The sequence below is a fragment of the Capsicum annuum genome, chromosome 9, assembly GCF_002878395.1.
Source record: "Capsicum annuum cultivar UCD-10X-F1 chromosome 9, UCD10Xv1.1, whole genome shotgun sequence".
Taxonomy (NCBI): domain Eukaryota; kingdom Viridiplantae; phylum Streptophyta; class Magnoliopsida; order Solanales; family Solanaceae; genus Capsicum; species Capsicum annuum.
Genome location: NC_061119.1, coordinates 16,869,574 through 16,887,325, shown reverse-complemented (window position 1 = coordinate 16,887,325; position 17,752 = coordinate 16,869,574). Strand labels below are relative to the sequence as shown.

The 17,752-nt window shown below is 30.1% G+C and overlaps 1 long non-coding RNA gene and 1 other non-coding gene across 2 annotated transcripts; both read right to left on the bottom strand.

The window, feature by feature from the left end:
* Positions 1-2,088: 2,088 nt before the first annotated feature.
* Positions 2,089-4,227, bottom strand: LOC107842202. Its single transcript, XR_007044699.1, has 3 exons — positions 3,536-4,227; positions 2,795-2,886; positions 2,089-2,634 (listed from the first exon to the last, which is right to left on the bottom strand). It is a non-coding gene; the product is annotated as an uncharacterized LOC107842202 (long non-coding RNA).
* Positions 4,228-6,195: 1,968 nt separating this feature from the next.
* LOC124887560 lies at positions 6,196-6,290 on the bottom strand. Its single transcript, XR_007045328.1, has one exon. It is a non-coding gene; the product is annotated as a small nucleolar RNA Z266 (small nucleolar RNA).
* Between the last annotated feature and the right edge of the window lie 11,462 nt (positions 6,291-17,752).

Below are 17,752 nucleotides of genomic sequence, written 5' to 3'. Positions count from 1 at the left end.
CTTTTTTTCCTTTTTTTTCTCTATTTTCTATTACTCTTTTTTTCTTCATTTTTCAATTTTTTTCTTCATTTTTTCTTTTTCTTTTTTTGTTTTTTCTTTCTTCTTTCTTTTTTCAATTTTTTCTTTTTCATTTTTTGTTTTCATTTTGTCTTTCCTTTTGTATTCTTTTTTCAGTTTTTTTCTTCTCTTTCTCTTTTTCTTTTTTTTTTTGTTTTCTCTTTCTTTTCTTTTTTCAATTTTTTCGTTTTCTTTTTTTTCTTTTGTATTTTTTTTTCTTTTTATTTTTTTTCTCCTTTTTTTGTTTTTTCTCTATTTTCTATTACTTTTTTCTTTTTTAGTTTTTTTCTTCTTTTTTTTCTTCGTTGTTTTTTTTTTTTTTTTTTTTTTTTTTTCTTTTTTTTTTTTTTTCTTGTTTTCTTTTTTTTTTTCTCCTTCTATATTTTTTCTTTTGTTTTTTTCTCCATTTTTTATTACTCTCCTTTTTTTTCTCCTTTTTTTTCTTTTTATTTTTTTCCTTCTGTTTATTTGTGCAAACTAGCAAACATAAATACAAGTGCGAACTATAAAATATAAATACAGAGGCAAATTATAACATGCAAATACAAGTGCAAACTATAAAATATAAATACAAATGCAAACTATAACATATAGATACAAGTGTGAACTATCATTTGTATTCTTTAATTATTAAAAAGGAATGATTGATTTTATTTTTACTAATATTTGTTTGTATTTATTTATACGAGTTATATTTATTGATACAAATAAATACAATTCAAATTTTTATAAAAATACAATATGTATTTGTATTTTTAAAATCGTTGGTTTCATTTGTTTGTATTGTATTTGTATCAATTGAAAATTATTTATTTATAAATACGAATAATAATTTTGACTTACAAATACAAAACGGTACATTTGTATCAATGATTCATTGCATATTTACATATTTTAGAATCAAGAAAATACAATTAATGCATTTACTTATTTGTATACAAATACAAATGATAAATTGTACATAATCACGGTTAAATACAATATGCAATCAACTTACAAATACAAATACAAAATAGTTCTTTAAAAATAAAAAGACATTGACGAAAATAGAATACAAATACAAATATAATCTAAATATACAAACACAATAAAATCATAATACAAATATAATTCAATATAATATACAGTCAATTATAAAATACAAATACAAAACAGTTCTTTAAAATATAAGTGCGGATTATATAAAATATAAATGATGGTGCGAACTAACAAATACAAATACAAGTGCAAACTATAAAATACAAATATAAACGTGAACTACAAAATACAAATACAAACGCGAACTTTAAAATACAAATACAAATATAGTTGTATCAATGAATACAAAAATATAAATGACGGTGTGACTACAAATAAATATAATTACGTTATCACCAATGACTTGTGCTCGAGTAGTTATATTTTTAAAAAAATACTAAATATATAAAATAGAACAAAAAAATGATAAAGAAAATAAATACAAAAAAAACAAAAAAAGATAGAAGAGAGAAAAAAATAAAAATAGGAAAAATTAGATAAAAGAAGAAAAAAATTAGGAAAACACGACAAAGAAGAAATATAGAAAAAAAAACAAATGGTAGTATTTTGGGCAAGACTAAATATATAGTGTATTTATGTTTTTATGAATACAGACCACTAAGCAAAAGTGAATACAGCGACTGTAAATCGAATACAACAGCTAAATGGTACAATATTTATATTGTATATTTTATATCAATACAGACTATTAATAAAATCGAATACAGCGGGCGTAAATTGAATACAACGGCTATAAATGATAATTATGTAAAATATAACTATAAAAGGTGAGTTTTTCAGCAAAATATAGCTATTTTTGAAAGATCCCCATAAATAAATGTAGGAGCAGTAATTGATCCATTTGTTTTGATTATTGAATAAATTGATTGATAAATGAAAAAAAAAAAAAGAGGAGAAAATCTAAGAGGTGCCACATCAACAAAATACATAACCTCCTTTATATATATATATATATATATATATATATATATATACTAGATAGTTATGCCCGTGCATACCACCCCATACTCCGTATAAAAATAAAAATGATAATATTCAGATTGTTTTCTCGTACAAATTACAAGAAGATAAAGTGCTATTATTATCTTTACAAAAATGTGCGCTAAAAATTACACAAGGATGATACCACTCCAACCACCATTCAGATCCTCTATTAGTTCATTTCCTCACCTATTTTTTTTGGTTGCTGAAACTTGTACCATTATTTATATTGCGTCATATCAAGTAGCCTTATCTTACAAGTTCGTGTTGCATAACTTGCTTGACTTGGTATTGCCTCGACCTCTTCCATTCCTAAGCCCAAGACTTCGTGGTTGTTAAACTACATGATAAATATTTTAAGTAACTGTCGTTTAACACTCATGATTTGACATCCACACCAGAAAAATGTAAATGAATTCATATACATTAGTCATTAACTTGTATATAAATTCCTCTTCAAAATGTGGGACGAATAGAAGAAACGGCAGAAGCTAACCATTCCCTTTCGAGATGGTTCCTCCATATGCAATCAACATCTAATAAGAGATAGTAGTATCCCTGCAGAAATAGTGTTCACGTTGATCTTTTTATTAAAAATCAACCATTCTTACAGTATCCAGAATGCGCAAGCAATAATAAGTATTTTCATAATGTAAAGTTTATCTCTTGAACAAATAGATATTCAATACTGTGTATGAAGAAATCAACAAAAACTTACAGTGATGTTTCTCAGAAGAGCTCATGTCAATAATATGAGTCAGATTCGTAGTATGTCTTTAATACAGATTCAATTATCATGGTATCCCATACCTGAATGAAGTCAAGTCAATAAGTTACACTGGTTGTTTCTAAATAGATGTCTGATTTGTGCATGACTGACATTAAATAATTTTGAAGTTTCAAATATAATTCTTTCTCTTGTAAGCATACAGTTTAAGATGCACGTACTATCTTCTCTAGAATAATGTGAAGTTTAAAAGTTAAGAAGAGCTAAACATACTCAGAACTTATCTTTTGTTTTCAATTAGAGAAAAGTGAATATGCAATGTAAGAGTAACAAACAAGGTATCCGTCTAAATATATTTTAAACGAAAAGGAATATAAATAATAGACACTTTGTATAATTTATGGCAACATGAAGTAAATAAATCTGCTCGAAGATGCTACATTTCAACAATTATATTCAGTGATCCAAAAGATTGAGATCAGAATGAATTGATACTCAAAAGAAACTCTCAACCTATTTACTCCCATAAAGTCTTTTTCATTTTATTTTGTACCTATTTTGTTATCTTTTAAACACAACATTTCAATCTTTCCAGCCCTCTATGTTTAGAGGCGAATATATAACATGAAATTGAGAATATAAGAATACCAAAAAGGCAAGAATTCAAAAGAAAATAAGAAAATAAAATAAAATAAAATAAGAATTAGGCAAAAATTAAATGATAGAACAAACCTGAAGTTTAACGCGTTGTGACACTAAAGAATATGATAGAGAGGCAAATCAATGATTCTAGATAGATATTGTGCAAAGTGAGCAGTACAAGCAGCATCATATTTGAGAAGTTAGTGTTCTTGTTGTTGTTTGGATCGAAGATTAGAGTTAGTGTTTGAGAGCTTGAGGAAGAAGAATAAGAAGTTGTATGATTGTGAAAGGAAAATGGGAGAAAGGAACAAAGAGATAAGGAATGGAGTCTTCTGGAAACGTTGAGAAAAATTATGACAAAATTTTTGAGAGTAGAAGAAATTTGCTAGAAAACATACCTGATATTGAAAGACCCAGATGAGATGATAAAAATCAAGATTGTGAAGAATGATTGAAATATGGCAAAAATAAATAGATTAAGAATGACAGTAGGAATCATCTGTTTATGAAATTGAAAACTCTAAAGAAAATTATGGCAACATGAGAGAGAAAATAACTTGAAATTGCAACCATCAGTACAACAAATTGAAAAACCAAAAGACAATGAAGGAAAATTAAAATACAAATCTGAAGATGGAGAATCGGTCTGTGAATGAAAACAAAAATCTGAAGATGTAGAGCCGATTGGAACTGTGGAGTATTCTGAAATCTTTTATCATACAGCTGATAGTTACATTCCAACAGAATATTACTAACCAATTATCTGCAGCCCCAAGAGTACAACTCACAAGATAACATCAAGTTTAAATATCATAGAAGAAGTCTTCTATCTGATTCATTATAATAAGTAGTTCAGCAGTCAATGAATTTATGAGTAATTGAAAAAAGTTTTTGTTTTTAAAGTGAAAATCGATATTTGAAAAATTGTGTTTGATCATAAGAATAAATTGAAGTTATTTTTAAATATATATAAAATTATACTATATTCCTAGCTAAATGTGGTGTAAACATTATCTACACTATTGAACAATGAATTGCTGGTAATTGTAACATCGTAGTGGTTGATTGCAGCTATCACCAGATCAACCAAGAAGAGATCACACAAAAAACTCTTTATTAGATCCGTTGACGCCAAATTAAGAAATATTTAAACATATCTTACTGCGTTATGTTCGATGGGGGTTGGAGCCATGGTAGTATCAAATTAAAATATGGACAAGTAAAAATGAATGAAGAGAATACAATATATCATAAATTAGTTGTTATAGAATCGTAAATGTCAATCACCTCGACAAATGATCACAAGAAATCAATACTATTAGCACAAGATACTTGATAGGATAACTACGACATGCTCTCCAGTTTTTGTTACTACTAAAGGAAGCATATTCTATGATCAATATATAGTTATATATAGAGTCAAGTTAGACCTGTAACAGAGACATGCTACCAATCCATTCAGAAGCTATCAAATGCCTTGGATACAAATGAGGTTGATGCATAATTCATAGATATACTTGCAGACTGAATACTTACCAGAGACAGGCTGAAGTGCTGCAAAGTATACAAGCTCAGCAAGAGGTGGAATGAAGTTGTTGTCACAATCCAGAATAGGTGTGTTCTCTTGTCCAACGATGGTATAACCTCACCTGTAAAGTATGGCCGTGCATGTAAATTATGTCAAAGCGAAGATCTTCTTGGATATTTTGATTGTGAGCATAAGATTGTCCACACTGCTTAAGTCAATATTCATGGCAAATGATTGCTACAAGAAGCATGAAGTAAAGATTCTATACTACTTATAATCCTCTATGCCATTAAATAACTTACTCGGTTGGTGTAACCACCTATTATTTATAAAAGCGCAAAGTCGAATACCCCTCTTTTTCCATCAGTAAACTGAACATTGATAGGGAAAATTGATCGTACCTCGTTCCATGCCTTACTTTTGACATCTCTTGACTCGTAGTACCTTTTTGTGTCGAATTTTGGTTAAAAGATTTTTCTCACAAACTATTTTTTAGTATCCAATTGAATTGAAAAATAGAAATGGCTTAGGAAGAACGGGGCACACATGTAGAGTGCATAATTGGCAAAGACTAAAGATACCTTTAACTGTAGAAAGTTCCTTGTCCAATTCCATTTTCAGGTGTTTAATTGTTACAGTACAGAATAGTACATACACAGGCAATATAAAAATGAGTCATTTAGTAGAACCTTCATTATTCCAAGTCCTTTGAAGTGGTTAAAGTGATTTTATCTACCATCATATTTTCTAGATAGAAAAATGTGTCAGCAGCCATGTAGGAGAATTATCATGTCAGGTTCTCACCTGTTCAAATTTCAGAATTTTGAAACGGTCTACACCCAAATCGAGATGAATGCACCAATCTCCAATTCCTCAACCTGCACAACATAGTGAAGATCTCAATTATTGTGAGTTCTATTTGATAACTTTGTAGAGCAGCAAAGCAAGTAAATTCACTTTCTCTATTGTAACGAAGCAACCATATCTAAAACCACTTTCGTACATAATGAATGTGAAGACATATACAAATGAAGATAAATTAAGTAATTAATAAAATCATTTGTTGACCGTGATTTATATTCAAGGTAATGCATCCTACGTGGTCAATTTTTGTCCTACATGACATACTAAAATGCGGGGACAAACTAAAAAACGCGACATCAACAAGTTGAGCAATGAAGGAAACAAAATGATGGAAAAACAAAGGTTCTTCAATTGAGTTGGTTGGCAAGTCAGAATATCAATAAGCCTCAGAGGTTTTAGATCTCTGGGAATACACCCCTGACACATCTTGTAGACTCATCATACTTGCCATACATTGAATAACAATAGTGTAAATGACAAAAACAGTTAGTGTAAAGATTTAACAGGAAGTTTTCCCTCCACACAATGGAGATATCCATCATTCCTATACCTGTATAAATGTAACTAAAAATGTTCAAAGAACAAACACATTCATATATTTAAAAACAACTTAAGTATTAGATACTCTCTTAAGTATCTTTTATAATCCATGTTTAAAGAGTTTATACTTTGAGTTTAAACTATTGGTTCTAATTTAAATATTGGTTACGATTCTGTACAGATAATGCACCAAAGAGGATATTTACAAAGTTCTATACTGTGTTCTTTTCTCAACTTTTTGGGCAGTGAAAAGGGGTGAAAGCAATTATTTTTTCTTTCTTGTCTATTGCCTTATCCATATACAACGGTACTGACATTTGGCTTTTCATTTGTATTATGTATATTTAGGTACCATATATGTTTTGATAATTAAGTAACTGATAATGAGTTTTGATAATTAAGTAACTGATAACTGAGACTATAACTGAGCTTATACTGGAACTAAATATTGAGTGAACTGGAACTCCTTATACTAGGAACTCTAAGCATGCATGATTTTTTTTTACTAATGTGCACGAATACGATTTATGATCATAGTGATGACGTGCAAGGCATGAGCAGATGTCGTGATAATTGAAGTATGAATCTTTGCACTGAGATAATGACGGGTTGGGTCTCATCCCTTCCCACTATTTTTCTACATATACTGATATTATTACTAGAATCTGAAAGTCTAACTTGGTTACTTATTCCATCATCTCCCCCTTAGCTTAAAGCCGTTATTCTAAATCTGTGAACTACTTAATAAACTTTAAACCAAACTGAAGCCATGTTACTCTAGAGTCTGAGATAAACACTGAGGAGGGCCCTGCTAATATTTCGGGTTTGATACCTAAGTTGACTGCTATAGAGAAGTTACAAAGGAGGCAAAGCCTTTGAATCTAACAAAGTATAACCACAAGGATGAAAGACTAATAACGTACTCGTAACTAACTCAGGAGAACTCTCCTGATCACGGTGAGACTGGAGTGCATAAAGTCTTTTCTGGTGTTGACCACTAGTGGTACTAGAAGTGGCACCCTGCTGATTCGAGCGACCGGACTGAGCTGAAGAACAATTGTACTGACCCTGTTGTTGCAAATATTTTTCCCTTTGAGCCATTACTCTACACTCCCGCATCCTGTGGCCTGGCTTACCACATCCAAAACATACTTCACTACCAGTCCTACACATACCTAGGTGATGTCTACCACATTGTTTGCAAAATGGATGGGTAAGACCACTGCCCACACTACCCTGGGTTTTGGAGCCTAGCGTCTCATCATAACTGTCATTCCTAAACTTTGGTACTAGCGCACTAGCTGAGGGAGAAGATGAAACTGAAGATTTTAGATGAAATTGGGAACGATTACCGCCTGCTGGCTTAGGCTGAGTAAAACTAAAGCTACCTGTTCTGGCTTTCTTACCCTCTTTCTCCTTCTTCTTAAGTTTCTGCTTCTTAATCTGTTTAGTATGGACCATAAGCCTAGATATGTCCATCTTCTTAATCAACATCGCAATCCTACACTCCTTGACTACACTATCTGACACCCCAGATACGAACTTGCTCATTCTAGATCTATTGTCTGCTATTACATGAGGAGCATACCTAGCTAACTGAGTAAACTTAAGGGAATACTCTTTCACACTTATACTGCTCTGCCTGAGATTGATAAACTATAACACTTTGGCTTCTCTCAGCTCTAAAGAAAAGAATCTGTCTAGGAAAGCAGTAGCGAACTCCTTCCATTCTATAGGCCCTGCATTTGCACCTTTATCTACTTTCTACTGCTTAAACCATGTATGATCCACATCTTATAGCTGATAGACAGCTAACTCAGCACTCTCACTGGAAGTCACTCCTATGATATCTGTGACTTTCTAAACCTGATCGAGGAACTCCTATGGATCCTCTTCTGACTTAGATCTTGAGAATAAGAGAGGATTCATTTGGGTGAAGTCTAAAATCCTGGCTGCACCAGTATTGGCCACTGGGTTGGCCGGAACAACAGTTGGCCGTTCATTCTGAGCTACTACTTAATTAGCTAGAGTGGTGAAGGCAGTTTTGAATTGTGCATGAGAAACGTGTTTGTCCATGGGATCTGCCTGAACGGGCTGAGGTGCTGACTGATTTTTAGTTCTCTTTCGTTAGTCCTTTTGGCAGGCATATTCTATAACGAAAGGGAGAAACGGATTAGACTAAGAGTTTAACTGAGAGTTTAACTGGAGTTCATGCTCACTCGCACGACATAAATACTGAAAGAAGGGAAACTATTCCTAAAACATCTCATAGCCTCCTGTCCATAAGTGTGGCACGCTCACACCCATGCATAAGACTCTACTAGATACGGTTTTCAGACTTCCTAGGACTCTATTGAACCTTAGGCTCTGATACCAAGTTTGTAACACCCCGAGTCTGTACCCTGGACACTACACGGTGCTTATAGTCCTGAAGGACCACAAGCTAACCCATGACTGGTACCTGCTGTGAGCACTAAATAATAGTAATACTGTAAAAATAATATTACTGAGATAAATGCGAAAAACTGCCATAAGGTTCGTATCTGAAAATAAACTGAATAGTTATAATAATACCAAAACTGAAATATCTGTCTGAAAATACTCTAGTCTGAAAATACTCTAGTCTGAAAAGACTCTAAACTGTCTGAACTGTGGAGTTGATGGGACAAGTCCCCAACTAACTCCGACTACTAAAAATAAACTAAAATGCTAAAAAATAATTATGTCCTTGAACTATGAGGACTCACCACTACTCTGTCTGCTGAGAATCTGAATTTGCTAAGGGTGCTCGGGAGCCCGTGCGTCTGAACCTATGATATAAGACATCATAGCGTAAAAGAAAGGCATGCGTCAGTACTTTGAATATATTGGTATGCTCAGTGAGGTAGGCTGAAATTCATGGGTTCATATGCATGAACAATACTAACTGAATAACATGAGTATGACTGAATAAGAGTACATGCATGAATACGAACACTATAACCACTATCGTGATAGCACTGAATACTGATTTTGAATACTAATTAACTGATACTGTATTACTAATTATTGAATGACTGTATCTGACAGTCTTTAATTTGTAGAACTGAACTGAGTTCTATACTGAGACTATGGGAGGTAATCATCTAACCGACATGTCCTAATTATGATGACTGAGTTGGGGTCTAATCTGTAACCCCAATTGAAAGGGTGTCAGAACCATGTCACGGGTAAAGAAAACTGTTGTGGAGTAGTCCTAACTAACGGGTGACCCCTGAGGTTAGTCCTAATCTAGCGGGTGATCCCTGAGTATGTCAGTCCTATCTAACAAGTGACATCTCAAAACCTACGCTGGATATATAGTTCTGGAACTTAGGGATTGCTTCTAGGGACCCAGTCCTATCTAACGGGTGCGCCCCCATCCCTAGGTTCGCTTGGTGCTGAATCCTACTCCTAACTAAATAGATAATGAACTGATTTTCTAGTTCATACTAGGATTGACTGAACTGTTACTGAGTTTTCTGAGTTTCGTTGACTGATGAAATACTACTGAATCCTGTTAACTGACTAAATATTACTGGGTTCTGTAACTAACTTAGAGTACTACTAGTCGTGACAAGACTGATACCATTCTATAACTGACCATGGCTCTAAGTAAACAGCTAAATTGTCGGGTATTAAATACCCCCAGGACTCGATAGCATGAAAAGTAAATCATAGCATAGCCTTGAAAAGTATAATCATGTGCACTTGTTCATAACTCATTTATGGAGGCATTTTATCAAACACTTTCATGATACAACTTGCACATAAGCTAACATGACATGATTTCTTTATCTTATTAGTTCACATGAGCAATTCATCAAGCACTTACTGAGCATAATATATGTACATAACATTAACAACAAGTGGGCATCATAATTCAACTCCAAATTCACAATTTCAAAGGTTTTACATGGATCCACATGATATAACTTATATATATCAATTAACCTTACATAAAACGTATCATAAAACATGGATTAAAATCTCAATTAATCATTTTAAACTGAATATAATCAAACCTAACATGAAATTCATGAAATCCATAAACTTGAAGTTTAAAAATAGTTTCTTGGACTCCAAGGGTGGAAGGAACCCTTGGATGAACACTTCACATACCTTGATTGCTACTTTCGAGGAGATTGAAGTGAGTTCTTGAGACTTGAATTCTTGAACTTGATGAGGCTAGGGCTTACTATTAAGAGAGTTTATGAGTAAAGAATGAGATTTTGCCCTATAGGCTGATTAATTTCGTGTTAAGGCTGAATAAGGGTGGGGAAAAGGACTTATTTGCCCCCACAACCCGTATTAAAATAATGTTGAACAGGGTTGTCCTCGCATCGCGACCCCTACTTGGGTCAAGTAGCCATCGCGATGCGACCCCTGCTTGGGTCAAGTAGCCATCGCGGTGCGACCCTTACTTAGGTTGATTGACCCTCGCGACACGGGGCTATCGCGACCCCTCACTGTTTTGGGCATCCAAACTCGCCCTTACGCTAGTCCAAAAAATTTGAAACTCACCTAAGATGACCTAAAAGTGACCCTGATCATGAATCAATTTGAAGATCGACAAACTAAGGTCAGGAAGGTCATGAATAAGATTGCCAATTTACGAAGGCTAAAATGACTCTGAATGAGAATACTTAGCTAAAAATTTTCAAGTCTGGGACCCCTTAACAAGCTTAAAGGACTGAATTAAGCTAAGAATTTTACGGGGTCTTATAATTTAACCTGCATAAATCTCGATCTTAAACATGCAATTAGGGGTGTTCATGGTTTGACTTTTAACCAAACCGAACCGCGTTCCAAACCAAACCAATTAAAAAAACTGATATTTGTTTAGATTTGGTGTGGTTTAGTTTTGAATTTTAAAAAACCGATACTAATTTGGTTTGATTTGGTTTTACTCTAAAATAACCGACAAAATAACCAAATCGAATCTATATATATATATATATTATAATTATTTATGTATTATTCATAAATATAATATAAATATTTGTTACACTTTATTTTTTAATCATGATTTAATTTTAGTCGTAACACATTAAGTCATTTCTTCATCTAGTTAATAGTACCTTATGAGATTCTAAGTGAATTTTGCACTTTGAATGACAAATGATATTAATTGTGAAAATAATATCTTGTTGTATATTGAAATTTATAGCTGAGATTCATTTAACTATAGACAATCATTAATTTTAACTTTTTTCCTGAGCCTTATTGAATAAGAAGTTTATGTGTTTAGAAATGTAGTTTTAAAATATCTTTTTAGAAATGTTCATATGGTGTTGTTCATAGCTTTGCCGAAGTATAACACTCAGTTGACATCTTAGTTTCACGATTGAGATACAATACTCGGTTAACATCTCATATGTTAGAATGGGTTTATTTTTTTTTAATTTTTATTTTTTATCATTAGATAAAGTTATAAATCGAAAAAAACGAACCAAACCGAACTAAATCGATAAGAACCAAACTGACGATTATTTTTTTTGGTTTGGTTTGGTTTTAAAAATTTAAAAACCGACTAAGATGGTTTGGTTATGGTTTTGACCAATAACCGACCCAAACCGATCCATGAACACCCCTACATGCAATGTGTTCATATGTGGTGGTACTGCCATATCTTGGAGCTATACAAAGCAGTCTATCGTAGCCACTTCATCGAATCATGTTGAGATAATAGTTATTCATGAACCGAACTGAGAATGTGTGTAGTTGAGGTCCATGATACATCTCATTCGAGAAACATGTGGTTTGAAATGTGACAATGTACCTATAATTTTATACAGAGATAATACAACATGCATAGTACATCTTAATGGAAGATTCATAAAAGGAGGTAGAACGAAGCACACTTCATCAAAACTTTTCTACATACATGAGCTACAAAAGAATGGTGATATTAACGTGCAACAAATTCGTTCAAGTAACAATGTGGCTGATTTATTCACCAAGTCTCATCCAATTGCAACTTTCAAGAAGATGGTGCACAAAATCGGGATGCAAAGATTCAAGGATGTTCTCATTAGGGGGAGTTAATACGCGTTGTACTCTTTTTTCCTTACAAGGTTTTGTCCCACTGGGTTTTCCTTGTAAGATTTTTAATGAGACAGCCGAAATGCGTATTGTTAGAGATGTGTACTCTTTTTCCTTCTCTAATTTTTTTTCACACAGGGTTTTTTCTAGTAAGGTTTTAACGAGACACATTATTTATCAATTAGACATTCAAGGGGGAGCGTTATGAATGTATTTACATTATAGTGAATGTCTATCAAGAATATAGATAAGATCTATCAAGATCTAGTTGATATCTATCAGGATATGAAGTACCTATCTTTTAGAGAGAAACTAGGAGTATTTTCCCCTATAAATAGAGAAGTTTTGTTCATTGTATCATCAATCTTATGATCTCTCATCCCTCAAGATAAATAAAGAAGCCCCTCCTCTTCTCTCTCTATTCATTCTTGTTGTTCTGATTTTATATTTCAATAGAATCTTCAAGAGAAATAACAATTACCCTCTCTTCTCTCTCTACTCTTCTTCTTTATTATTAATTATTTTATAAAAATACTATTATTAAAAGTGTGAAAGGCCTTAGAAATATTATTTGAACATTTTGTTCGTCACTAAAAGTCTCCGCTTTAGATAAAATCATCTTTTAACTATTTTCTTAATATTGAAGAATTGAAAATTAATTAAATATTGATAGAAATTTTTTTTTAATTAGAAATCATCAAAATTAATGACAACTAATACATTTTTTATTAGTTTAAGAATTTAAAAATCTAGAAATAAATATGAAAACGTTAGAATAAAAAAATATAAGAAATAACAATTTTTTAAAAGTTTTAAGTAAGTAATCAAAGATCATTTAAAGAATTAACTTTAAAAATAAGAAAAGATTTTGAGAAATGATTTGAACTTTTTACACTTCATTAAAAATTATTTTATATCAAAGATTACACGTGTAAAACAGATACGGTTGAACTAGTATATATATATATATATATATATTGAATGTAATATTATTTGATCGTTGGATTAGATATGTAACTTGCCCTTAGTACGAAGCTAATTTCGTTGTCATGCCAGCTGCATCTTAGTATTTTTGGATACTAATCTAGTTTCTCGTAGGTAAGGTTAGGTATATCGATCTTCGATACTAATCTTGAGTATTGTATGTGAGACTAGCGAGAGGAAGCCGTGTATCTATTCTAAATTAATATTACAATAATAATCATATCAATTAATGTGATATTTTTGAACTTTAAAATTTAAATAAATTTATTTCTTAAAGTATTTTTTGTATATATTCTTAAAATATTTTAAATCATCAATAATTATGATTTATTATTCAAATATATAATTCATGATCAAAATTAAACTCTACAAATGTATAAATTAATAAAGAGTGTGAAAAACAAAATTTGATGGACCTATATTACTGTTTTTCTAATAACACAAGCTCAGTATATGTTATTTTTTTTTTATCTCAAAGTATGTGACACAGATAGAATTTAGATAATCAATCATACTTTTAATATATTTTTAGATATTTTAAGATGTTAACTATTGAAATTCATAATATTTTTTTTAGTTTTCAAATAATATATGTTATTCTCCTTGTCCAAACTTTTGTGGCGTTAATGATCAATTATATTTTAAAAATAATTTAAATTTTTAATTATTATGATTTATAATACTTTTCTTCTATTTCAATTTAAGTGGCATTGATATAATTTTGAGAGTCGATCAAATATTTTATATATTTTAAATTTTTTAAGTTTTTAATTTGTGATTTATAATATTTTTTACGTATTTTTTTGAAATATATAACAAATTATTATTTTTTTGTAGATATTTTAAGCTATTAACTATTTTAATTATAATACTTTTTATGTAATTTTTAAATAATATATGTTACTCTTCTTGTCCAAAATTTTATGGCATTGATAGTCAATTACATTTTAAAAATAATCTAAGTTTGTAAGTATTGTGATTTATAAAGATTTTCTTTATATTTCAATTTAAGTGGCATAGTGCTTAGACCATAATAATTAATTAAAGGTTATATAGTAAAATCACGATTGAAGCATCGAAGCAAGCATGTCTTCAATGACTCACAACAACTAATTAGAAGTGATATAACAAAATTACTATAAAAAATACTTATGAAAAAAATTAAGTGGGTCTCATATAAGACGTAAAGTTAATTTAAAACATCAAGAGTTAACTTATCATTTTATATCTATTTTGCCTTTTTTTATTAAATATTTTTTTAATATTTAAATAACTTATAATAATTAATTAGGATGGTATTTAGTAAAATTATGATTGAAGTAGACATGTCATCAATGTCTATTTTATTATTTTATTAAATATTATTAATTTTTTAATATATAAATAACTTATAATAATTAATTAAGAATGATATAGTAAAATCACGGAGCAAGCAGCTGAAGCAAGCATGTCGATGAAGAGCAGCCTACTTCTTCAACCGCCCAACTCGCTCTTATATAATAAGAGAATAAGGTGTATCAATCTTCTATACCATTTTATTTATCGATGTCGGTAGGAAAAATTATACTATATAATTTGTTAAAGATATTTATTTAATGTATATATATCACATTATTGACACCTCTTACTTTGTGAATTTCCTTTTTAATTTTTTAAACTTCTTAATAAATATTATGATTCAAGATACTAATCTGATGATTTTGAGTTTGAGCTTAAAGGGAAAAAAATAGAAAAAATTATATAATACCACTACTTAACTTTGCATAAGGCATAACTACTTCAAATTTCTATTTTTTTAAATAATTGTATAAATTCCTGATTTTACTTTCTCTCTATTAAAAGTTCGGATATATCACAAAAAAATATGATGTATATATATAAAATTAAGTGATATATCTAGAAGAATATTATATATCCGTATAAAATGAAGTGATGTATTTATGTAAACTTAAGTGATGTACCCAGAAAAATATGATTTATATGTATAAAATTAAGTGATGTGCCTAAAAGGATGTGATATTTTCGTATAAAATGAAGTAATGTATTCGGAAGAATATGACTTATTTGTCTAAAATTAAGTAATGTATCTAAAAGAATGTAATATATTCATATAAAATTCAGTGATGTATTCGAAAGAATTGTGTAGATTAAATCAAAAACTTTTAATAATATTGGAAAAAAATTGGATAAGGAGGGATAGTATTTCTAAAAATTACATATATACGCAAGGTAACTTTACCTTATTACATAAAATTCTATATTAGAAAAGTAATTACAAAAATCTTAAAGTAATTACTTAAATTCCTTAAATTTACTCTTTCTCTCTCATCCCTTTTATACATATCAAAATGCCATTATTTGCTCCCTTTTTTGTGCATTGATTTTTGCCCCATATTTCTGCTCCTTTATTTACGCCTACAATCAAGCTAACATGATCTGAGGAATTTTAAAATTTTCAGTTATCAACCATTAACTAAACAAAGTTTCCCTTCTTCATTAAATTTTAATTTTTTTTTCAACTTTACCAAATCAAATTTAGATTCAAATTTTCTTTGGTGCTGGTGATGATTCAAATTTGAACTCTGACATCCTTGCCACCGTTTTCGGCTAACCTTCCAGTGACAGCTCCGCCACTTTGCCACCAAATACAGCGACAGAGTTATGGTAGAAGTCGAAAACGATCGTTCATTCGCAGTCAAAGTCGACGCCCCTATACTCCAAATTGATTTCTGAGGATATGCTCTTCTCCACCGTAACTAAAATCGATGTATATTTGTTGTTTATATTTTATAACAATGTCTAACTATTATACATAATGGTAATGTATTATACCATCTCATACAATAGTATTTAAGTTCATACAGATATTGTTACTTCAGTTCTCATACATTACTAAGCAATGTATGAGGATGTGGTTAAATTCTGTTATCTGTTCAATTCAACCCTCATACATTACTAAGTAGTGTACGAGTATGTGATTATATTTGTTGTTTGTTCATTTTTATACATATCAAGTTGTGTATAAGAAAACATTATTCTTAAGTTAACGTGAGTTGTTCAATCAATAGTTCACATAACTATAATATAATATATAAAATGAATATGTATAAGGTTACCATACTATGTATAGATTGAAATATTCAAGAACCTATATTATTTTTAAAAAAATTAAAAGTCACCTGATGCAATTTGATTTTTAACATTATACATATCAAGTTATGTATATTCTTCAACATAATATATTTTGAAACTCCGCTAATGTCAACATAATACATTTTAAAACTCCGTTAATGTCAACATTATACATTTAATTAATTACACTATACATAAGACTGTTATGTATAAGGTCAATGTAACCTATAATGTTTTCTACATACATAAATATCACCTCGTTCGATGCAATTTGATTTTTAGACCTTATACACATAAAAAATAATGATTTATAGGAAATAGTATTTTTATGAACTTTTTAAAAAACAATTGCATATAAGAGGTCGTATTATGTATTATACAAAAATATTCATGATTTTTTTTTATTTTTAAATGTATTAAATTATTTTCAATTTGAATTACTGTAACTAATTTTAAGATATCCTTAATCAATAAATTTATAATTTCCATTAATTAAGGTGCTTGATTTAAGGTTTCTGATTTACTTTACTTAAATATAGGTGTCTGATTTAATCAATAAATTAGATAATTAAGGTGGCTGATTTAATTTTCTTAGATAGAGAAAAAATGATTTATCTTATACATTCCATTAATGTATAAGATGTGGTCGACATGTATATGTAACTTTTTTTTTTTATTTCAGATCGTAATCGAACAAAAAAAAAATAATGTTGATGTTTAAGATATTTTTTGAATTTAAATTTCAGTTATTATATTTAATCATACATCACATAATGATAGGTAATTAATGCGTTAATTAAGGAACATAAAAATAGTATCTGATTTATCTTTCCATAAATATAGGCTAATCAGTTTTCTCATACATTCCAACAATGTATGAGGGTCCACGACATGTATAAGTGTTTATCCAAAATCGAGAGAGAGAAAGCCAACCGAAATTTTAAGTAAATAGTTTCATTTTATTCAACGTATAATATAATACAATACATACAAGAAAAAAAAATAACAAAACTTAACAACTCTATACGACAACAACAATTTCTATTAACGATTTTTAAATTTATAAAGAAATAATGCACATTCAACAAAAGCATCAGATTCAGTTCCTTCAACACAAAGAACAACACCGGTTTCACGATCAAAATCAATCTCTTTATTGGACTTGTCAAATGTTGTAATCCACAAAGGATAATTAA